This window comes from Hyaena hyaena, unplaced genomic scaffold, assembly GCF_003009895.1.
Source record: "Hyaena hyaena isolate Hyena2069 unplaced genomic scaffold, ASM300989v1 scaffold_2, whole genome shotgun sequence".
NCBI lineage: Eukaryota > Metazoa > Chordata > Mammalia > Carnivora > Hyaenidae > Hyaena > Hyaena hyaena.
Window position 1 is genome coordinate 4,625,859 of NW_024080634.1, and position 23,867 is coordinate 4,649,725.

The 23,867-nt window shown below is 44.4% G+C and overlaps 1 long non-coding RNA gene across 1 annotated transcript; it reads right to left on the reverse strand.

Moving 5' to 3' along the window:
• Positions 1-2,059: 2,059 nt before the first annotated feature.
• LOC120230022 lies at positions 2,060-6,322 on the reverse strand. Its single transcript, XR_005527902.1, has 3 exons — positions 6,229-6,322; positions 4,648-5,079; positions 2,060-2,076 (listed from the first exon to the last, which is right to left on the reverse strand). It is a non-coding gene; the product is annotated as an uncharacterized LOC120230022 (long non-coding RNA).
• Between the last annotated feature and the right edge of the window lie 17,545 nt (positions 6,323-23,867).

Below are 23,867 nucleotides of genomic sequence, written 5' to 3' on the forward strand. Positions count from 1 at the left end.
ATATGGCTGCCATGAGTTAGAAAATATGACAGAGTAATCTTAGCTTATCACAAGCAAGGATGACAGAAGCAACACCAGAGAAAAGAAGAACCACAAACCGATGAGGAAGAGATATTCTGAGGGCATTCATTTTTCCAGAACTACCTCTGAAATGTAGAGGGAGATGAGAAAGGAGGTGACCCTGAGTGAAAGAATATATGAGAATAGCATCTCCCAAACATGACTAAGGGTTTCTACCTTCTCTTGGGCCGAGGCTGGCAGTAGGAGAGGTGGATGTGAATAAAATCAGGAAATTAGAGGGTGCCTGGGTGGCTCAGTTGGTTAGGCATCTGACTCTTGATTTTGACTCAGGTCATGAACTCACAGTTTGTGAGATGGAGCCCTGCATTGGGCTCTGCGCTGACAGGGCAGAGCCTGCTTGGGATTCTCTCTCTTCCTCTATCTCTATGCCCCTCTCCTACTTGCACTCTCTCTCTCAATAAAAAAATAAACATGAAAAATATATTTTAAAAATCAGGAAATCAGGACATGACCAAAATGAGTAGGGCTTTCAGAAGGTCTAAAGGTATTGGCCGTGATGGAGGCTAGGGAAAGACATATCTCACACTACAGAAACCATTGAGAAGGTTGCACCCAAATGTCCTCACCAATTCAGCAACTAGGGACAGTTGGAAGAGCAGCCATGGGAGTGGAATCTAGTGGTTTGGAAAATGTCAGCAATCATATTTCCATTTGTGGGCTGTCCATTTTGTATTTGCTGTTTTCAGCTTCTTTTCTGAAAACCTCATGAAAAAGCATGGTAAAGAAAAAGATTCTTGGGCTGTACCTTTTACATCCTTCAGATAGCCCTGGGGGTGCCAAGAGGGGTTAGCTTGTCAGCAAGCTAGTCACAACGTCCATCTGTTAGCACTATGCCAAGGCGTGTGTGTTCGCCCCAGAACCTCAGGATGGAGATATTATCATTGCTACTCTACAGATGAGGGAGCCAAGTGGATGAAGTTGGGTATGGTTCCTGATTTCCATGACTTGAGAGCCTAACTGTAACCACAGAAATCCACTGCTTCCAAAGTTTTTGGAAAATTAAGAAAGGTGCACTCCACTTTTCTTACCTGGGAGGTTCTAGCATGGTGTAAGAAATAAATAACTGTTGGTTTGTTCATGTCCTTTGCATTACCTTGAGCTGCTAAAAGTTGGGTCAGAGGGATTATTTCTGAGCCAAGCAGGACCCCAGAGGAGCACAGCTGGGAGCATCATAAGCAGCAGCAGCACATCAATGAGAAGGAATATGAGAAAATCAGAGCTGGTCCAGCTCATTTATGCACTCCTTCTCAGAGCCTAGAGGCCTGGGTGCATCCCAGGGGCAAGAGTGGTCCCAGGAGGGTAACATCCCAGGAGATGGGGCAGCATGAGGCAGGACTGGGGTCTTGAGCTTCACGCTGAAGGCCCTGCCGGGGGCCCTGTGCTTGGGATACAGTTAGGAGCGAGCACTCACTGCACAGTGTTGGGGAAGGGGTGATGGAATGAAAGAAGCGAAGACATCAGGAAGAGTAGCACCACTGGAGGGCCTTTGCAATGCCAATTTTCTGGTGGCCCACCCCTCAACATTTTGAAATTTAGCAGAAGCAACAATGTTGGCAACATCTGCTGCTGACTCCCTAGGAGGGTATTTTGTTATCTTATCTACCCAGATGACTCAGAGAAGCAAGCGTCTAAGTGCGTGAAGGGTAGATTAGTTGGAATCTGGGGTGTTTCCCAGTCTGAGATGATGATCCTAGGATGACAGGACATGTGTTGATGTGGCCCCCTGCCTGGCTTTCTTATAGAACCTCCACCCTCTAATGCTCCTGATCGAGTTCCCTTCATCCTGGAATTATCCCTGTGGGCCCCAGCCTCTTCTACCTCTCTGACCAATGCACTTGGCCTCTCGTCCTTTAGTGACACGAGACTCCGAAGAAGATAACCCTGTGTGCCTTTGGCTGTGTGGACCACTCCTCATCCTTTCTTCCTTCAGGCACTGGAGTTTATAAACATGTGTTACAGAAAAGCCATTCCTGCTTTCTTTGGAGTTCATAAGACCTGTAAGAGTCATTAATAGATGATTATAAGCAAGTCAACTCACAAATCTTATTTGAATATTGTCTTTTTAAGTTTTTAATTGTTCCATGAAGCCAAAACCTATAGCATGGCCATGTCACAGGACCGAGCAGGAAGGCCACACAGGCATGCTGTCACAGCCAGGGAGGCCCGCCTACTGGGAATGGGCTGTGTGGATTCTGTGTGGCTTCCAGCAGAGAGACAAGGCCTACCCATGGCCATGAGAGTTGTCAAGCCCTGTGTGAAATGGTCTCTGCAGACATCCTACCCTTGGCCAAGCAGTTCAATACTTGTGAGTATTGTGAGGAAACTCACAAGTTTCCCAAAAGTAGAAGAGCATAGAGGACTCTCTGAAGGGAAAGCCTGAGATTCTGGACTTTTGCAGGAATATATGGTGGTTTGAATTCACCATATTGTAAGTGGGAACTTGCTCAGGTATAAACTAACCTGTGTCATCTAGAGGCCTGTGTTGATCATAAGTTTGTGCAGGAGTAAATGCAGGATGGTTAGCAGAAGAGTCATGGAAATTTAAGTTTAAAGGCCTGGGGTAAACAGAGGACCCACGTTCCTTGGTTCTTGCATTATGTACCTTCTGTTCGCTGTGAGTATTTCAGGAGAGGCTACCATGTTATGGCAGTGGCTGTGGGTGAGTCTGCAAAGGGGGACACTCCAAGTCAAGGGCACGGTGGTGGGAATGAGGAGCAGCAGGTCTGAAGAGCCAGTGACTTCCGGGGGATTCCAAGAAAGGGCACGTGTCTTGTCTATTTTTGGGCTTTGTCAACTGTGGACCCCAGTGATTAGTGTCATCAGGGCTGCTCATGACCCAGTAAGATAAGGACATTTCTGAAGACTCAAGAAGAGCCAGAGAAGAGAATAACCCATATTCAGGTATGATGCCCTCACCCCACCACTGCCATGAGGACCCGTAGGCTACCTGCTATGTCCAGATGCCACCTGAGAGAGTAGTTCACTGGCTAAAGCGGTTGAGGGAGAGGGGGCATGTCAGAAGAAAAGCCTCAAAAAAGTTGCCATTTGTTCAAAAGACTTGGACTTAATCCAGTGTAAAACTATTACTTATACTATTTATAATATAATATAATACAGTATAATATTAATAATAAGACAAAGAAGAGTTAGTAACAAGGCAAAGTAAGACTTAGTAAAACTAAGACTTACACCATTTTTTAAATGCAAGACACAGAGTGACATCTAATCAGGTAGCTTTGTGGTCACCTTGAATTCTACTATCCAATATGGTGACTACCAGCTAGCGGCACATGGCAATTTAAATTTAAATTAACTAAAACTAAATGAAATAGAAGGTTCAGTTCCTCAGCCCCACCTGTCACAGTTCAAGAGCTCGAGAGCCATATGTAGCTAATGGCTAACATATGGGACAGAGCATATATAGAGCTCTTCTGTCATCACAGAAATTTCTACAGGACAACACATAAGCCCCAAGATACCAGGTCTCTTCTCTGTCTTATTCCCATCTGTGTCCAGAGGCACATAGAGAGAGCTCAGCACATAAATGACTATAGATGAGGTTTTCCCTAAGGTAGAGCTCTCCGAAATATGGTCCTAATCAACATCTCCAGGCTTCATGTCTCATTACCCATCCATTCACTAAACACCTATCTATGAAGGGATGTTGATGTGCCCAATGCTCTGGTAGATGCAGAGGACAAAAATAAGACATAATGCCTGTCTTTATTGAGCTCACTTTCTACCAGGGAAGACAACAAAAAAACAAACAACTAAATGCACCCAACAATTATGCTGGTGAGAAATGTCATGAAGGAAACAAACATGTTGGGAAGGGCAAGGATGCATCTGCTTCATGGAGAGTAGCCAAAGGTTTCTCTGAGGAGGTGGCATTCCAGAAACTCCCTGAATCTGTAGCCTCAGAATCTGTCCCAGGGGTGGTACAGAAGAACACTGAATAAGTAATTGGTGGATGGATAAATGAGAAGAAACCCAGCATTCAAAGGATCAGGGATAGCCCATTCTTGGTAAATTGAGTCTGAAAATTTTGATGGGGGCAGAAGCGTGGTCACTGTAAAGAGCAGAAAGAAACCCATTGAGAAAAGCACAGGGTCAGCAGGTGGGAGAGAGACGTATGCCAGGATTTTGAGAAGTATGTGAACCTCTTTTTTAGGGGCATGCGACATGATCTAAGTTATGTTTAAATGAGGCCGCTCTGTTTGAAGAAGGGCACTCTGTGGAGACTGGGTTGGGGTGGGGAGCAGGCAGTGAAAGTAGAAGCAGGAGATCCAGTAAGAACCTCCAGCAGCAACCAGAAAGAAGAGGTGAATGAAGGTGCTGGTTGGACCACCCTTGGAGCAGGGGCACGGACAGCTGAGGACACGTGCTGTGTGACAGCCAAATGGGACATCTTATTTCCAAGGCTGCTCAGGCTTCTCCCCTCTCTGCTTCCTGTCCCCACCCTTGCTTTCCTTCCTCCTCTCAGGATGGCTTCTCTGCCATTCTTGCTTTGGAAATTTTACCGACCTCTCAAGACCTCATATTTATCTTGCCCCTCGCTGAACTCACCCTTTATTGCTTGGAAACATCCCAGCACAAATTATCTGTCCCACTCACACGTGTGGTGTTCAACATGCTACGTTGTATTCTGATTTTTGTAGTTTGATCTTCCATCTTGGTTTTGAAAGTACTGGACGACCTGGGTGCCTCTTCAACATCTTCTCATACCTTATTTCAGAGTTAGCACCTCGTCTGGTATCTTAGATGTGAGTGCACAGTAATATTTGTTGAAGGATCAAATGATTGTGTCCTTTTGGAGGTAGATCTTGCTCTGCATTTAACATCTTCTTTTTATTTGCATAAGCCCACTTCTTTGAGTGTCATCTCCTAACCAACTCTATGGAGAGGATACAAAACTATTCTTTTACACATAGTAACTGTCCCTGATGGGATGCATTTGGCAGCAACAATGGTCTGAAACCTCCAAAGGCTTGGTAAGGGCTGTGGGGAAGTGCGAAATGTGTTCAATTAACTCCCGTTACTCAAAGTAAATGGAGATGCTTAAGCCAACAGTCATATATTCTCAATTGCTCCTATGACACAACTGTGAACTCCTTAAACATGGTTTATTCATTTTACTGGCAGGACAGCAGGAGCCCGGCACACAGTAGGCTCTCTGGGCACATTGGTCCAATGTGCACAGACTCATATGAGCATGGAGCCTCCTGAGGAGCCACATGGAGGGAGGATCCCCTTGGTGGCAGGTTACTTTGCAGTTAGGGAGCCCACTGATAGGCAATCCTCAGGGTCCCTGGGTTGGCTGTGTTACATTTCCACTGCCTACCCTGGCCCGACAGCCATTTGGCATAAACCAAGTGAAAATGTAAGGATAAATATGATCAACCCATCCGACCTGTCACCCACCATCACTTACCAGCCATATCATTTTCTCTCTACCCCTGTGTTCATCTTTCCCATGTCCTCTACCCTTCATTCTATTCCGCAGGGATCCTGACAAAGGACCTCCTTCCTTTGCTCCTTTAATCAGGTCAGATAAGGAAGCCATGGGCGGTTCCTTTCCTTAATCTTTCTTTTCTCTTTTCTCTCTTAAAGTTTTTTTTTTAATGTATTTGTCTTGCAAATATTAGCATCAGATCTATTTTTGTGTTAACTCAGGGTGTCTTACTTTGTGGTAACTTCTAGCTCATTATCACAGTCTTAATTTTAGAAGTAAAATGAGAGGCCTGTCGTCAGGGAAGCTGGAAAGGAGGCTCCATGTGTAGGCTGCCCCTGACTCAATTCTTCTACCACCATTTTTGTTTAAATGTGCTACCATCCCTGGAAGAAGTGCTTCCTTCCTCCTTTGTTCCTCTTGGTGGTGGGAGGGGAGGGGGTTCCTCCTATTTTCTGCAGCCCTTTACTTAAGGAGGCATGAATAATTCAGGACACCGGCTCCCTTTCTGGAAGCCCAGGTGAGGGCAAAGGGCCTAGCCCAGGCCAGCAACTCATTTGCTTTCTCCTGCCAGACTCCGCTGAGATCACACAAGGCTCCTGGCTGGCCAGACCACAGCTGCGCTCGGAGAGGAGAACATGGTAAGCATTGACTTTGGGGTTGAGATCTGCTTTTGTTTTCTCTCTTTAGCTACTTACCAGCTCTCCTTAATCTATGAGGATGTCAGAGGCCACGACTGGAACGGAGGCCCCTCTGTCCTTTCCGAGCAGCAGCCAGCTACCCACAGAAGGCTCTGATCCCAGGCTTGGACCCAGGCTGCCTACACCAGACCAGGTAAGGGGACTTTGATTTTATTCTTTGATTTTACAAATATTATTATGAGACTCAAAGATGAAGTTGTAGCCATGACTGAAGAGACTCGACTTCCATCCTGAGCTAGACTTTCTGCATGGGGTTGAGGAGGCGGCAAGATGGACCCTTATCTCTAGGATGGGTACTAGTCTCAGAGCTTCAGGGATCTGTACAAGCTGGTATTTAAACCTTCTTCTCTCCCAAGTCTTCAAGGTGCTTTAGTTCCAGAATCCTTTGTTCAGCAGTTGAGTCTGGCTTCTCCACCTAGTCCTCAAATATTTCCCTTACAGTGGTTGCTATGTTCAAGTTTCTACCTAAAGATAAGATCTAACAGGTCAGAGCCATTATTTGGGATTTCTAATTCAAATCTGAGAAAGGATTCCAATTTCCAGAATAAAGACTAAGGAACTTGTGCCCAATCTCTACCAGTCTTCTCATTCCCCCTCTGCATTGGCTACATTCCCTGACTTCATTCAGGGCACTTAACCACCCCTGACTGGGAAGGGCCATATCTATTGTTTAAAGACCTCCAGAGAAGATTCCAGAACTTTCTTTGACATTCCACCGCCCTCTGCAATAATCCTCCCTGACAGAACAAGTTTCTCACACACCAAAATAGTCATCCCACTTCTGAGGGCTCTTCTTATCTTTCAACTCCGGAAACAATCAGTGATCCATCATTTGTTACCATTCTCTTAACAGGAACACTAACTGGAAGATGCTTTACAGCTGTGTTTATACTTGTGGCCCCCATGACCTTTCTCCTGAAGTTACTTAAGTTGTTAACTAATCTTTTCTTGCCTCCAGACCTTGTCTAGTCCGATTTATACTGCACATTACTGCCAGTTTAATCTTCTCACCTCACTGTTTTGATCAAGCCATCCCAACCACACCCTCCCAAACGCAGAGGAAAGCTTTCCATCGACTGGTAAACTGAGTACAAAATTCTCATGTGAGGCCCCTGGAAGGGGAAACGCATGGCACCCAAGCCTTCCAAGTTAGCTCCAGTCACCCTGTAGGCTCCCTCCTTGCTCTCTGACATCTCGGCCATTTCTCCTCATAAGGCTGTTCCCAGCTCACAGACTACCCACCATTCCTATTCTTACCTCACAATCCTATTCCTACACCATTCTCTGAGGGCCATGGGGTGTCTACATTAATTATACAGGTTCATTGACCTACTTGCTTATAGAAGGTCTGGTTAGAAAAACAGATACAGAGACATACATTTCAACACATTTAATATGGTGAATCCAGTGCGTGGGCGGCTACTCTGGGGACATAGCATGGAGACCCATAACCTTCTTTGCGGAGATGAAATTTAAACTGTGTTTCAATGGACAGGAAGGAGATAGTCAGGCGAAGAGGTTGGCAGAAGGGTATTCTAGGGAGAAGCGACCACCGACGCAAAGAAAACTAAAAGCAGTTTTTTAGATCATGCAGTGGAGGGTGCCTGGGGGGGCTCAGTCGGTTAAGCATCCTGCTTTGGCTCAGGTCCAGTTTCTCACAGTTCGTGGGTGGGAGCCTCCCATCGAGCTCTGTGCTGACAACTCGGAGCCTGCTTTGGATTCTGTGTCTCCCTCTCCCTCTGCCCCTTCCCCGTTTGTGCTCTGTCTCCATCTCTCAAAAATAAATAAATGTTGAAAACAAAAAAAACAAAAAAAACCATGCAGAGGATTGTAGGGAAGACACAGACCAGCCATTGTGAGCACGGGGCCTGCAGCAAGTCTGTACTGCACACTTGGCTTGGCCCACCTTGTTGGACTCGCCCGACATCCCATGAGGTGGGTTGTTCTCCTCAAAGCTGTTCTACAGATGAAGACACTGAGACAACGAAATCAGGGGGTGCAGCTGTGCTCACGTAGACCCTAAGTTCAAGTGTGGCGCCCAAGCTGGAATGCGGGACCGAGCTCTACATGCTCCTCTGATTCATAGAGGCTGCAGTCATAGAAGAGGCGGGGGGTTGCCTGCAAAGCTCTGCAGCCCCCAGGTTCCAGATCTGGCTTTGCATAGGTCTTACGCAATCTCAGACACGCCACAAAGACTCTCTAGGTCATACCTCTTCAACGACAGCAAGCAGCACTCAACTGTGGAGTGTCTGTGGCCCTCAGAAGCTGTTTGGCAATGTCTGAAGGTTTCTTTGGCTTGTCACAGTTTCGCGGGGAGGTGCTCCTGGCATCTGGTGATTAGAGGCTGAAGATGCTTGCTGCTCAACACCCTGCAATGCGCAGATGGCCCATGACGAAGACCTAGAGTCCTACAGAGGAGGCGCCATGACTTCCACAGGCAGCCTACATCACATACTATTCTGAGAGTTCCAGGAGCTGATGCAGAGGATGATCCCGAGGTGGAGACCATTGGCCTAAAGGTCTGAGTGCCCAAGGGGTCCGAATTCTCTTGTGTGGATCTTCTCCATATTCGCCTCAATGATAGGTTCCACTTCCTCCATGAACCCCGTGTTTTCCTCAGAGCGGAACCCCGCAGGGCCCCAGGGCTGCCGGGCCTGCTGGCTGCAGTTCATCAGCTCCCAGTCTGCTGGGTTGTTTTCTCCGGGACGTCCAACCTCCTTGCCTGACTGCATTGCATCTTGCTCGTTCCTGGCATGGCCTCTGACAGCTGGACTTACTGAGGAAAATCCTCAGCCCTAGAGGAAAGTGCTCAACATGGCCCCCACCACACTCCCTGGCTTAACCTGGCCCCAGAGCAGGACAGTCAGACATTTCTTCTCTGTGTAGCAACAGCCTCCTCCCCCTCAACCCCGCCCCCGGTTATCTGTATTTACTCTGAAAATCATTTCCTCTGCTTTACTCAGTTTTCCTCTGAGCCCAATTGCCTGCTCAGTTCTCTGTCCTTTCTGTTTATTTCTACTTCTCATTTTTCCCATTGATCAGATGCCCTGGAAATATAGCAGGAACAGTGTGTTCCCTGTAATATTTGGTTACACTTAATATTTCTCAGCAAAACGTTGACTTGGAGAACCAAGCAGTAAAAATCCAGGCCTGCTCTGCTTACACTGGACAGCGGCTTCAGCACAGGCTCCGATTCATGATGGATCTATTCCCTCCTTAAAGGGGAATTGCACCCAGGCAAACACAGGAAGGTGCCCAGCAGGGGAACCACCAAACTCCCCCACAGGAAACCTTTCCTCAGATAAGCGGGTGCCTATGGCATACTTGGTGCCCGACTGAATAAAGACATCACACGTAGGGGAAGTGCCAGGTGAATATGCTGTCGAGTTCCAATGCTCCTTAAACAGAACAGTTTTTCTAAACCAGCCTTTGCCATCAGCGCTGCTAATGCTGGTTTTCTCCGATGCCACCTTCGGAGGATGTAAATCAAGCTGAGAATGAATGAAGCTTTTGGGTGCAGCGGTCCTTCAGGCCTCCTCGGGTGGGCAGATGAAAGCTACATACTCTTTCTCCAGACCTCCAGTGCCAACAAACATCACAGACCAGGCTGAACGTTCAGAAACTCCCCTGGGTGAAATTGAATAACCATGGCAGAGACCATTGGCTTGAACCTCAGACTCCCTAGGGGACACAGTCCTCCTGCGTGGATCTCCTCCATGTTGGCTTCGATTATAGGACCCACTTCCTCAATGAACCCGATGGTTTCCTTAGAATAAAATCTTGCGGGTTTAACCCTCAGGAGGACCCCACGCATGGATGGCCACGGGTTCCAAGTGAAGAACCAATCTCTACTTACCAGTTTAGGAAACATTACAAGTGATGTATTGCTCAATTATGTTAACAGAAAACAACATAATTCAAACTCTTACTCACACCTATCAACATTTTGCATCTTGAGGTTTCTCTTTGGGTACAAAGATATATTTTTGTGTGTGGTTTAAAAAAACTTTCTTAATGTTTATTTGTTCTTGAGACAGAGAGAGAGACAGAATAAAAGCAGGGGAAGGGTAAAGAGAGAGGGAGACACAGAATCCGAAGCAGGCTCCAGGCTCTGAGCTGTCAGCACAGAGCCCGATGCGGAACTTGAACTCACAAACCATGAGATTATGTCCTGAGCTGAAGTCTGATGCTTAACCAGCTGAGCCACCCAGGCACCCCAGCCCTTTGTGTGGCTTAAAGAAGCCAATAAAATGAGTACACTGAAGAAGGAAATTGAAAACACAGATTTTCTAGGAAGTCCATTCTCATCTCTCACCTATTGCAATGCATTTAACAAGGGACCCATCAAGTCACTATGTACCAGCAGCCATGACCTGAAGACTTGGATATGTAAGGACATGACCACAAATACCCTGAAAACAGTATACCGGGCTGCGTTGCCCTCTGAGTGGGCAGGTGCTGCTTGCCTCCACTGAGTCTGAGAATATTCCCCTACAAGTATCTGCATCACTAACCCTACCCCATTCTCTTAAGGAGGGAGATCCTGGATCTTTGGCCCAGCCACCAGATCTCTCTCTCTCTCACCATGATCCCAGTCATGGGAAGTGGGGAGGGGGACACGGCAGAGCTCACCAAGCTGTCTGCAGTTTGAGGTGGGAAGGTGGGAAGAACCTCAGTGGGGAAAACCACAGAGGCGGTGAAGAGGGAGGGTAGAGGTCAGTGAACCCAAACCAGGGAGAAGGCAGTAAGGAAGCCAATGTGACAGGGAGTGGGGCTGTAGAGACATGAGTGTGTGCATGCCCAGGAAGAGCTGTTGAACAACATGATGATAATCCTCAATTTCCCAAACAAGGGCAGAGTGAACTGCATTACTGGTCATTTCTCCTGCAGTTGGGTATTTGTTTCTTTTGGATACATCCCCTGCGTGAGATGGGCTTTAAGGATCTGGTTTTAGGGGCGCCTGGGTGGCTTAGTCGGTTAAGCGTCTGACTTTCGCCTAGGTCATGATCTCACGGTTCGTGGGTTCGGGCCCCGCGTCGGGCTCTGTGCTGACTGCCAGCTCAGAGCCTGGAGCCTGTTTCAGTCTGTGACTCCCTCTCTCTCTGACCCTCTCCTGCTCATGCTGTCTCTCTCTCTCCTAGAAATAAATAAAAACATTAAAAAAATTTTTATAAGGATCTGGTTTTATTAGATTGAGCTTTTTCTCCTAAATGTGTCCCATGCTTCCTTCCCCCCAAAACCCTGAGTTCTCAACAATCAGAAGTCAGAAAGTGAAAGCCAGGCAGAGAAGTACACATTCAAAACTCTCATGACTTTAGGTTATGGTTTTTAAAAAATAGCTTTCAGGTTAAGTTATTTGGGGGCTATGAGAATTATTAAAGAGAAAATAATCAGAATAGCCCATCCAAACTGTTGTTTGTTTGAGTCAGAAATGAATCTGTTACTGCTCAAGGGGCCAGCAGGTCATTGTGGGATGAAGATGTTAAGCCACAGGCACCTTCGGAAAAGCCTTTCTCAGGAAAAGGTGGCAACTTTATTTTTAATCAAAGCTTCCATTTATGCAGGCCTCTGGAGGCCTTTCTGCATCTACTGTGATTAGGATTAGAAATGGGGAAGACACAAGTTGGCCAGGGAATCCAAGAGCCAAGCACTTTGAACTATAGTCTTACCTGCAACCAAAGTGTTTTGTATTCTGGCTGCTTGGAGAATGTAGGTAATGTGCACCCATCTTGCCCAGGGCTCTGGCGCCCTTCACCTACCCTATTTGGTGGAAAGGAATTGCTGAGAAGCAGCATGATGCATACATTCAGATTTCTCTTCCTTTCCCTCTCCCACTGGGTGGGGCAGGGAATCCATGGTTTAAGCTGGAGGGGAAGAAAGTGAGTAATGGAGATGCAGGAGCAGAAAGACACCAATTTATACCAAGAGAGGATATCTAGACCAGGTCAAGGGAAGGGCATTCCTTTTCCCAGCTCACCAACCTCTCCATTTCATCATCTCAAGAGATTTTTTCATACAGATTAGCCCATTCCAGCCTTGGGCACCCTCACCTCAAAGGCAGACATTTCTGGCCAACTCAGAGGGAGAAGAGCTGAGCCCTTTTGTTTTAATCTCATCCCATCCTTCAGCCTCTCCATTCCTTGATTTCAAATCCTGTCTCAGGCAAATGCGAAGTGGAAAGGATAGACTTCAATTATTTCATTTTGTGAAGGTTAAAAAGGTTCTTGTAAATGACTGACACAAATCCTGGAAACCCGGTTAAAACAACTGGATACCAGATGGCAAAGGAAAGTGGTTTACTGTAAAGTGTTGCAGAGTAGGAGCTCATTTACAAGAAGCAATTACACAAACAGCCCTGAGTATCCCAGATCCCATAAAAGCATGACGGGGGTAAAAGCACAATATCAGTTGTACATGTGTGGTTTCCACCTCACACGAAAAGTGTTCACAGTGCGATGGGTCACCTTACGTGTCACCCACCACCTTTCACCTTCCTTATGACGCCAAGCCCAGATTGGTGTACCAATAGGCAAAGAGCTTCACATCCAGATAGAAACCCTTCCCTTTTTCCATCACTCAGCTGCCTGGGGGAGTTTCCTAAGGAAAGAAATTTAACAATAGAAGGAAAGTAGGCAGCAGTCATCATCCCTGGTCAAGCCTGGGGAACATGGTTTTTACCTCGAGAAGACAAGAGAACATTCCATCACAATCTGGAAAAATGCCTTTTTGTCCCTTATCTCTCTTTATTCATTTTATTTTATTTTTTGAAAGAAAGAGAGAGGGAGGGAGAGCATGCAAGTGTGGGAGAGAGATAGAGGGAGAGAGAGACACACAGATTGAGAGAGAGAGAGAGAAAGGAAGAGAGAGAGAGAATCTTAAGCAGGCTCCGTGCTCAGCGAGAAACCCAACATGGGGCTCGATCCCACCACCCTGGGATCATGACCTGAGCCCAAATCAAGAGTCAGACACCCAACCAACTGAGCCCCCCAGGTACCCCCATCCTCAATTTCCCTTTAAATTGGGAGTGAGCATAATGTACTTCAGTATTCATGTTCATATATGGCTATATTCTTGCATCCATGTAGACGCTGTTAAGTAAATGCACAAAAGCAAGTTATAAAGCTATAGGTGGGAGTTGTGCAGTGTTTTGCAATTTCTTGCTCTGCATTCCTGGCTGGTCTGGGCTGACCTGGTTGCCCTCATCCATGCAGAGCCTCCTGTGCCCTTTCATTTTTCCTGGGCCCACCTCCATGTACCATAACTTCCCCCAAGATCAATTCATTCTCTGTCTGTACCCTAGTGGGCCCAGATTGGCAAGCTTTCCCACATGGCAATTGACTTGACTGTAATCTGTGCTGGGGAGAGACCAGTGCTCACTCAGTACAGTTTTGTTGCAGGTGATAACATATATTTTCATGGAGTTTCTATCAGAACCTTCCTTTGGAGTAAATATAACTAGACAAGAATGTTGGTAGCACCTCGCCAAAGCAGTGACAGAAATACTTTTGTGCAGATGGGATTTTTCCAGGTCCCTGAAATCACAGTCCGCATCCTCATAACATGCAATCTTTGTGTCTGTGAACCTTCATCCTGGAAAGCAAGATTAGAAACCAGTCAGCCACTCCGACTTACACCCAATGAGCTCCCACAGACTGGCTCGATGGAGGTGGCTACCAAAGTCCTCAAGACACACTCGAAATGGGCCTGGCATGTCAGAGCCAGATGGAATGTGCCAGAAAAAAGCATCTGATCCCCAAAAGTCCATCCGTTGAAGAATGGATTAACAAAATGTGGTTGTTCAGGTTTGCTAGGGCTGTCATAACAACATTCCACAAACTCAGTGGCTTAAACAACAGAAATTTATTTTCTCACAGTTCTGGAAGCCAGGGGTCCAAGACCAAGGTGTTGGCAGATTCGGGGTTTTTTTCTGAGGCCTTTCTCCTTGGCTTACAGATGGCCACCTTGTCACTGTGTCCTCACATGGTCTTTGTTCCATACATGCACATGTCTATGTCCAGATCTCCTCTTTTTCTAGGGACACCATTCATGTTGGATTAAGGCTCAACACAAAGATCTCCTTTTAACTCTATTATCTCTTTAAAGACTCTATCTCCAAATACGATTATGTTCTAATGTACCGGGGAGTTAGCACTTTACCATGTGAATGCGGGGTGGAATACTCAGTCCATAACAGTGATATGTCCATGCAAAGAAATATTATTTGACAATAAAGGAAAGGAAGTGCTGACATATACTACAGCATGGATGAAGCTGGAGAATGTCATGCCAAGTAAAAAAAGCCAATTCCAAAGGACCACACAGTGTATCATTCCATCTACATGAAATGTCCAAAATAGGCAAATCCATAGAGACAGAAAATAGATTTTAAATGATCATCAGGGGCTAGGTGTGGGGAGAGAGAATGGGGTGTGATTCTAACAGGTATGGGGTTTCTTCCTGCAATAAAAATACTTTGGAATTAGATAGCTGAGATGGGCGCAGAGCTTTGAAGATATACTAAAAATCGCCGACCTTGATACTTTAATAGAGTGAATTTCTGCTATACGAATTATATCTCAGTAACAAAAAAAAATGTGATGGTTTTTGCTTCACCCATTTGGGGTGTGGTTATCACAGCAAAATACTGTGTCTAGTAAATTTCACACACACACACACACACACACACACACACACAACTTCCTAATGTTTTTATGACAGATTTGGTGCTCGAGTTAAAGTAGATTTCAGTGATCTTTTCCTCATCGGAAGCGACATCCTTGGGTGTTACAAAGCTAGATTCAAGTTTCTGCTCTTCACTTAGTGGCATTGGAGAGGGTAGAGAGACATTAGAGACTCTAGTCTGAAGCCAGTTACAGTGTCCTTGAATTCCTGAGCCTTATTAGAACTAAGACCTATAATCTAACTCTGGGTAGGTCGCGCCTTTTGTCAGAGCCTGGTGTGATCCTTCTCAGCCCTGTCTATCCTCTCTGAATCTCAATATTTTAAGATCTTAAATTTTTGAAAGTCATTCCCTTCTTCCTTACTTTGCCCCCCTCTTCCATGAGGCTATAGCCTGAGTCCATTCCACCTGCAAGTGTCGTCATTCCTCACGATCTGCCTCTTCTCCCTGCCCTGTGCACGTCTCTGCCTGTAAGTGGCTCCTCACCTCCTCAGGTTGGGATCTACCTGGTCCCCCATTCTTTCATTCAAACAGCACTTGTTGTTTTTCAATGTATGTGTGTGTGCACATCATACACACAGACCCACTCACAAGCCTAAGCAAAGTGATGGCAGCTCCTGGGAGAAACCTACCCCACAATATCCACCAAACGTGGTCAGACTGTTTATGTATTTGCTTCTGCCTTGGTCCCTGGGTGTGGTTGCTGCATTTTGCTCATTTCCACAGAGCCAGTGCCTAACACAGTGCCTGGAGAATGACAGGTGCTCAGGAATGTCTACAGGTCGGTTGAATGAGTCAGTGACATCACCAGATACCTCTCAGTGTGGATGATGATTTCGGTGTATGGCAATTCCATCTCTGTGGGACCCATAGTCATTCAATGTCTGTAATTACTTGTTTATCAACCTTTAAACATATGAGAGATGAACGTAAGTTATCTGTTTTAAGTGGAGAAAACTTAAATCAGGAAGAACATTCAATGAGACAACAAAGTTCACAGCCTTGAACTTATGGTTAAGTGTTCTCAGTCTTAACACTGTTGGTGTTTTGGGTCAGATGATTCTCTGCCCTTAGGGTTCTTCTGTGAATTTTGGGATGTTTAGCAAAATCCTCAGCCTGCACCCACTCAATGCCAATAACAACTCCCACCACCACTTGTGAAAACAAATATTGTCTTCAGACATTGGCAAAAGTTCCCTGGGGGGCAAATTGCCCTTGTTTGAGAACCAGTGGTATAACTGCATAGAAGAGCCTTCCCAGATGTGATTTTTCCCTCCCTATATAAAGTGGGGTTTTTTTTCATTTAAAAAGTTTTAGTTTTAAATACCTTTATAAGCCTATGCTATCAATCAACCAAAATAGTAAGAATCTGATTTAGCTACTATCTATGTTTTAGTTACACTGCCCACACATCTTCATGGTCAACCATTTATACATTATCTAGGTGCAAGACCACTTAAAATTCATTTTCAGAACAGAAAAATAGCTATCACTGTCACACAGCACTCTCTCTCTTTTACGCGCGCGCGCGCGCACACACACACACACACACACACACACACACACACACACCCTTTCCTACCCAAAAGGTGAAATATCAGATTGTTTCCTTTTTCCCACTGAGGTAAAACTTCTGGGGATTCTTCTTTGTCTGGCCCTCCTGTCTTTCCAGGCACATGGCAATTCTACTTTCTTACCATTTCCATTTGGTTGGACTCATGTGGCTAATTCTGCTCAGTGGGTTATCAGCATAGTGCTAGGTCTCTCTGTTTGCCTGTTACCGTAGCTGTGGAAAAAAGTCTTGAGTTGACATGATCAAGCCCCAAGATGGTGGCAGTCCAGACTTTCAGGTTCCTACATGGAGGACAGTTGCCTTGAAGAGGTTCCCAAAGTCATGGTGGATTTGGCTTGAGTAAGAAATAAGTGTCTGTGGTGTGAAGCCACTGAGGTCGGGGGCTTATGACTTACAGCAGCCTAACCATGATTATGCTTATCATGCCCTAGTAAGTAACTGGTGCATCTGCTAAGGAACAGGGCCCAAAGTTGTATCTGAGTCCTCTCGACACTTTTCTGGACACTTCTGACAGAGGAGCAAATCACAGACTACAATGTCAGTCTGCCCAACTGGGAAAGAAAAAAGAGGACACATCGATTATATTTCACATTCAATTTTGCTTCAATTAGATGATCAAGCAGTCACATAAACAAAATTGCTATTACAAGTAGCTTTACTAATAAAAATGTATCACGTGGGACATGTAAAATGTGCTTTTGTTTCTTTAAACGTTAGAGGGAAACGTGATGAATTTAAGGGGCTTTATGGAGTGGCTTCCCATCCCCAAAACTGTTTCATATCTGTACTTTGGGCCTCTAACAATTCACACTCCATAGAAGCCACTCAAAAATACTGATGGGAGGCATGACCTTGGGATGAAAATTTATTTAGGTACGAGCGAGGCCTGGCCATCCTATGTCTTTTAGACCACTCTGCATTGATTCCGGTCAATAGCCTGTTTTAAGAGAAGCGTGGGCCAGATTACAAAAAAGAAAGAAAGAAAGAAAACTTGCCTTCCCTCGAGTAAACGTGGTAACGTGACAGCTCCGGTGGGTAAATAATGCACTTTTAAAAAGCCTTTCCAAATAGGTGCTTATGCAGCAAGCTGCTTTTATAAGCTACCACTGTTCTTAATATCCTCTGATTCAAAAGTCCTTAAACAAATGTCATGCCTTGAAAATGACAGACATCCTACTGTATCTGGATTTGCTGGACTTTTTTGTCTTTATGAAGAAATGCATTTTTCCTTGGTTAGGGAAAAATCTTTCTTGAAACATGATCCTCTCAGATAAATAATGGCAATAAAACTAAATGGAAAGTGGGAAAGAACATGGTTTCTTAGTACAGTGTGCAGCACTTTCTAATTGGAAAATGCTAAAAGGGAGTTTTCCTTGGAGGCCTCCCATCTGACTTCAGACCAAACAAAACAGTGATTTGCTTATGAGCACTGAAGTCTCTGTTTTCCTTGTTAAAGGAGAAGCTAAGGATGGAAGAAAAGTACTAAGTTATAAAAGTGTACTTACTATAGTAATGATTTGAGTGGATATTTCACACAATGTGATGAATGTAGAAATTATAGAACATGAGGAAGAGAAAAGACCTTTGAGGTCATCTGGTCAACCCCAGGGGTGGGGAACAGAGATTATCATTCTGAAGAGTATTGGTGAAGAGCCTAGCACACTTTTTATTCCTGCTAACATAATACTTCTGCTCGTGAGGTATTTCACTTTGCCACCTACGAGGAAATCTATGTAGCTTAGCTGAGTTCTTCTGGAATTTTGTGGGACCTTTATTCACCTGTCATAGAATGGGCCTTTGGTTTGCTAATGGCTTTGAAAGCCATGACTTTTGTAGTTCAGGATCTCCTGGGTCCTTTGATCCTATTACCTAATCAGTTGTCAAAAATAGATATTGTCAGTCTTTTTAAAGGTCTCCTTATTTCCTTAATTAAAACTAGTAAGTCTGGGGGCATCTGGGTGACTCAGTTGATTGAACACCTATCTGACTCTTGGTTTTGGCTCATGTCATGATCCCCGGGTCTTGAGATCAAGCCCTAATTTGATCTCTGTGCTGAACATGGAGCCTGCTTAATATTCTCTCTCTCCCTCCCTCTGCCCCTCTCCCCCACACTCTCTCTCTCTCAGATTAAAAAAATAATGTCTATAATGTTAGCATAATCAGTTTTAAAATGTTGTAAGGTAGATAAAACTGTGTCTTGTCAGTGATTTTACCTTATAGTCCTTGTTTATGGCTCCATCCTTCTCTCCTCTTCCCTTCTTCTATCTCCACTTATTTCTTCACTACTTGTGCCTTTTAAATTACATTTTTATTCATATATAATATATATACAGATACGTGTGTACAGAATAAATATAACTCAGTGAGTTTTCCAAACAGAATCCACTCAAGTATCCAGCACTGAGCTCAAGAAAAGAGGGCACTGGCATCCCAAAAGCCCACCTGGACAGCTGCCATCTTGAATCTAATATCATAGATTCTGCCTGGTTTTTGTTTTTGTCTTTTTGTATAGAAAATGGAATATTCTAGTATATAGCTTTTGTTTCTGGCTTCTTGTACTCAAGCTCCTATCAGTGAAGTTCATCTGTTACAGGATATTTTTTCTTTCCATTTAAAAAAATCTATCTCCAACATCCAGCCTGGGGCACATTTACTTCCTTGTTTCTAGCTGATATTCCTTCTCTTCTCTTCTAATTTCTGTATTACCATTCACTGCCATCTTCTGATTTCTTCCCTTGGGTCAGACATGGTGATCAGACTAAAGCACCAGAGGCACCTTGTGCTACCCTGGGAATGCACAGGCAGATTTCTCTCCTCTAGGACCCACCCAGTGGATACAGCTGGTGTTGACCAGCCATGCAGGTGAAGAATGATACAATCAAATGTCCAGTCCAAAGTGTTTTCACTAGGAAAAGTAGTAAGTACCCATGATGGTAAATTTTATCTGTTAAACAGGTTGGGCCATGGTACCCAGATATTTGGTCAAACATTATTCTAGATGTTTCTGTGAAGTTTATGTCAGATGAGATTAACATTTAAATCAGTAGACTTTGAGTAAAGCAGATTAACCTCCATTACATGGGTGGGGCTCATCCAATCAGTTGAAGGCCTTAACTGAACAAAGACTGACCTTCGTGAACAAGAAGGAATTCTGCCAACAATAGATAGTGTCTGGACTTAGACTCCAACTCTTCCATGGGTCCCCAACCCACCCTGCAGATTTTGGACTTGTAAGCTCCTAAATCATATGATCTAATTCCTTAAAGTTAATCTGCTTCTTTATATACCTAGATTATATTTACATCATGTCTATACATCTAGATGGTAGATATAGATATTATGTATATGCATACACACAAATCCTACTGGTTGTGTTTCTCCAGGAAGCCCCAAAATAGCCCTCTCCCCACTCTTCCCAAAGCTATCGAAGACCTTGCTAATTGACCAAGATAAGACATTCTTTGTAGCTGAGCCCTCCGAATCTTCCTCAGCATAGTCCTCCGGATAACCATGGCCAGCCAATGAGAATTAGATTGAAAGTTGTAGGCTGAAAGTTGTAGATTACAAGTCTTCCTTTCTTGAATTTAGAGCAGTGGTTCTCAACTGGGTTGATTTTTCCCTCCCTACCCCACACCCACCAGGAGGCATCTGGAAAGTTTAGAGGCATTTTGTTGTCACAAACGGGGAGAGAGGAATGCTATTGGCATCTAATGGTAGAAACCAGAGATGCTGCTAAATATCCTACAATGCACGAGACAGTCCCCACTCAGCAAAGAATTTTCCAGCCCCACACGTCAACTATACCAAGATTGAGAAACACTGCATGAGAGAGACATAATCTATGGTCTTGAAAGTCTTGAGGTCACCTAGATTCAGCTATTAAAAAATAAACAGCTAGAAAATGGTTGAGTTCTTATCACAGCGATTTTATATGGGTTGAAGAGAGTTTATTCTTAGTTATCTTAAAGTTCTGAAGAAATGTGGATATAGCACACCCTTATATTTATTTTTTTGTGTGTGAAAGAAATTATTTTTCACCTGGTCTCCTCTTAATTTCCTTAAAAACGGAGTCTCTTTTTCCTTCCACAGACCAAAAATGGATGCCTTCTTTCTAACATAATCCAGCCCACAAAATATTTACCTGAATCAGCAATCTCTTGACCAGTGAGAACATGCTACAGACCCTGGAAAGGAGATGGAAGGAAATTAATAAATGGCAGCTTCCTGTACTTTGCTCTCAACAATAACAAAACATATCCAAAGAGCAGAATGCAGTAGTCAATAGATTTTCTCATTCCTGGCAACCACAAGGCTTTCTTACAGAGAAGTTTCTCCCAGCTCAGTGTTCACCACTGGTTTGGTCAGAAGCCCAGGAAGTCTCTCTAAAGATGTTAAGCACTTAACACTTGGTGTAGGAGGCCCTGATTATGTACTTTCTGGAAGGGGCTCTCTATCTCTGGAAGGTATGGGAATGTGCATGAGAACTTACGTCTGCTCTACTCTTTAAGGCACAGCACATACTAACACAGTACTAACAAGGCAATAGATACTTTACTGGAGTTTTTTGAAATAAATTCTTCTAAATACACTGCAAGTTGTAGTAATTTAAACTCTTCACAACAGAGGACATGCAGAATGTGTAGAAAAGAGGTATAAGCTAGGAGAAAATGCAAAGTGATGTTTTATTAACATGGAATTTCATTGTATTTTAGACTGTGAAACTAATCCCCAACATGCAGGGTAGAAAGGAATGAGCGATTCTTTTTATAGTGCACAGAGTTCATTAAAAAACCTATGTCAATATTCTCTGGAGATTCTAAGGATAGCGAGAAATCAAATAAAAATAAATCAGCCCAGAAATCTGTTAATGTTTGTGCAGAATATCAGGAAATCAGCACTTGGGAAACAAACACGTTCAATTATTATTACTACTTTGTAGTAAGATATTTAACTGTGTCACCAATGAAAGGAAAGTGGGCTATTTTTCAGTTTGTTTTTTTCAGAACTGTTGGTGATTAGCTAAATAATAAATATGTAAGAAAATTTTGTCTCTTCCTCTTGTAGCCAAACAGCCAATTATCCTCAATAGGTTTTATTTCTAAAAGCCACAAGTAAGAAAGCAGGGTCAATAGATGAAATGGACCTAGGTTCTTGGCTTGGATTTCAAGACCTTGGTGGCAGTATTCCAAATATCCTTAAGCCTGATAACCAGGATACTTAGTAGTGTCTTACCACCATGAGGCTCAGACCTGAATCAAGATTGCATTGTACATTGTCTATGGGAAAACTACAAAACCTCAACGCTTTTGTCCAGCATATGCCTAGTGAGATTCCCAAACTAGGCGACTGGTTTGTGCACCAATAAAGTAAATAATTATTGGTGAAACTAAACATAGCCAGGAGGTAAGGTAAGGTTGAAGAGAGAGAAGAGTGTTTGTATCGTTGGGATCAGTCATGGGTTTGGCTGATCAATGGACTAAGAAACGGATAATCAAGAAATAACGACACAAAGGGCTTCAATGGATGCACAGGTGTCGTGCTGAAGGCAAGGTAGGAATCCGGGGTTACCACAGCTGTAGCTGAGTAGTGTGGGACCCGCTGTGAACCATTCAAACGACGTCTGCCTCTCGTCACACAATACCACAGCTTGAACTGAGTCAGTCTCTCACCTTTTAGAGTGGGGCTGATGGAACTTGCTCGTTGGTAAATTGGCATAGATGGACCTGCTCCTATTGTATCAGGGCCTCTAAGAAGTCAAAGTGAAAGTCATCAGATCCTGTTTGCACAGCCCCGAAGTATTTTCCCGTGTTGGTCAATACTGTTCCCCTAAATCGACCAGTGTTCTTGTGATGACCCACTGGCAGCTGTGCCATTTGAGGTACTGAATGCCCCGTCCTTCCTACTGCTAGAGACCTCCTCTGACATCCGCCTCATTTCTTTGAAGACCTCAAATACGTCAAGGAAAGTAACATGGTGGCCAAGACCTGACTCAGACTCTACAGGAAGTTGGATCTGGGTTCTGATCCTTCCTCTGCCACTTAGCACCACTCTGTTCCCACTTACGTTATACCCGTCCTCTGGAAAAGGGCCCCATGGTAGCTAATATTTATCGGGTTCCTAATAACATGCCAAGTTCTGTTGCCACCAAATGCAATGTCACTTAATTGTCACAATAGCAACCCTACAAGGAATATACCAGTGTCACACCATTCCACAGAAAAGAAAATATAGCCCCAGGACCTAGGTGTGCCCAGGCAGAGCAAGTGCTGGTGTTCTCACACATGTGTTCTACAGCTTCTCTAATTTCCAAACCAGAGTGCTTCCCACCAGAGAACTAGTCTGACTCACTTCAGCAACCGCATCACCATATTGGTGCGAGGAGGAAGCCTGGCAGGATACACGGCACACAGCAAAGGAATCCACACATGCACTCATTCATCCATTCACGCAATATTGAATGAGGGCTCCTTCTATGTCAGGCACTGCGCTAGGTCCCGAGTATATGAGATGATAAACGTTCTTCCTTCCTGGAGCTGATAGACTAGAAAAGAAATAGACCTCAGCCAAAGCACTGTATCTAAGGAATACATCACTAGTGCCTTGACTGAAAATAAAGCAGGAGATTGAGAGCAATGGTGTTATTAGGTGGAGGTAAGGCATGGAGGGGGGCCATGGGAAGGACGCCTCAGATAGAGGGAAAGGCTCTGTGAGGAAACAAGTTTTGAGCCAAGTCCTGACTAACTAGTAGCAGAAGCCGTGAAGATCTGGGGAACATTATTATTGCTTTCTTAATAACATGAATTATGTGCTAATTTCTTAGCTTAACCAAAGCGAGGTTTTTTTTAAGATTTTTTTTATGTTTACTTATTTATTTTGAGACAGAGACAGAGAGTGCTTGAGTGGGGGAGGGGCAGAAAGAGAGAGAGAGAGAGAGAGAGAGACAGAGGGAGAGAAAATCCCAAGTAGGCTCTGCACTGTGGGCGCAGAGCCCGATGTGAGGCTCAAACCCATGAACCATGAGATCACGACCTGAGCTGAAACCAGGAGTCTGATGCTTAACCTACTGAGCCACCCGGCACCTCCAAAGAGAGTTCTTGTCACCTGGGCCAACCAAAGTTTAATTTCTCAACCTTCTATCAACAAAAGAATAAAACTGAAAATATAGATGAAACAGGAAAAACTCTTCTGAAGACCAGAGAAAGCCTGGTTCACACAAACTCTGTAGGTATCATGAATGGAAAGAGAGCATTTCCATCTCCCCACTGCTGATAATTCACAAAGTCTCCCAAAGACAAAACCACAGTTGGCCACAGTTTTGTTGATTTCGCTTAATTCTCTAACCCTGACTCTTGTGTGGCTAAAAGCATATCATAATCACAGTGG